Source organism: Chroicocephalus ridibundus, chromosome 5, assembly GCF_963924245.1.
Source record: "Chroicocephalus ridibundus chromosome 5, bChrRid1.1, whole genome shotgun sequence".
Lineage (NCBI taxonomy): Eukaryota > Metazoa > Chordata > Aves > Charadriiformes > Laridae > Chroicocephalus > Chroicocephalus ridibundus.
In genome coordinates, this window is record NC_086288.1 from 12266946 (window position 1) to 12268071 (window position 1126).

Below are 1126 nucleotides of genomic sequence, written 5' to 3' on the forward strand. Positions count from 1 at the left end.
AGAGCATAGAGAACAGCAGTTTCTGGGAGCAAAATGGAGGTTCCTCTATACTCTGTATTCTGCCTTCTCCTTACCTGGAGAGAACAGGCATTTCAATGATTAGGAGCAAGATGTTTGGATAGATTTCCTGCTGTGGGGGTTAGAAAGTAAGAGACCGATATGCTGGAAACCTTCTTGATCCTCTGTGGTATGGAGTTTATGTAGCTCGCACCAGGTTTCAAATGATTGGCTTGCTTCAAGTGATTTAGTGTAGTCTATGTAAACGGCTTTCTCTGAATACAGACTTGACTGAACTGACTGTACTTCTTCTGTAGAGTATATTCATGAAAACATGTCACCCGTGAAAACACAGTGTTTACATTTACACATTTACAGAGTAGGAACATAGAGCAGCAATACGGTTCACAGACTATCACTTGCCAAGATGTCTGAGTATCACTACAATATTGTGTGTGACATATCTCTAGCATCAATGTGCCAGTGCTCAGTTGCAAGATGATGTGGACCTTAAGTGTAGTTACAGGTTCATCACAAGAACTTGCAGCATTCACATGGACTCTACCTGGCCCCTTCATATGTCCATGTGAAGGTCTCCTCTGGTGGCAGATGTTAGGAAGCTGTTTCCTACTGTTTATCAGCTACTAGACATTGCTTCCTGACAGAGATCTGTTGTCTGAAGGTCTTCATACCAAAGGATAGTATGAGGCTAGTATCATTGACATTCAGCTAACCTCTTTTATAGCCCTAAAGGGGGATGTGACATCATTGTCCATTATAGCGGAAGTTTAGATTAACTGCCACTCAAGTGAGAGTTACTGCTTCTCCTCTCAGATTTGATACCTGACTCAAAATAGGGCTGGACTTACCGTTCACTAACCTCTCAGATGTGGGTGCAAAACTTACCTTTTAGTAGTCATCCAGTGAACGAACTTGATCAAGATCTCAGTCAGAGAGACGCATAGACCCAAAGTCTGTGGGAACTTCAGAGATCAGATAGCCAGTCTGTTTCCAGCAGAATTTGGCAATAGCTCAGAGAAGCAATTACTGTATCATAAAAGAATGCAAGATGAATAAATGTGCTTTTCTACTAATGTATCGTAAATATGCTCTTTGTCATTTCCTTAGG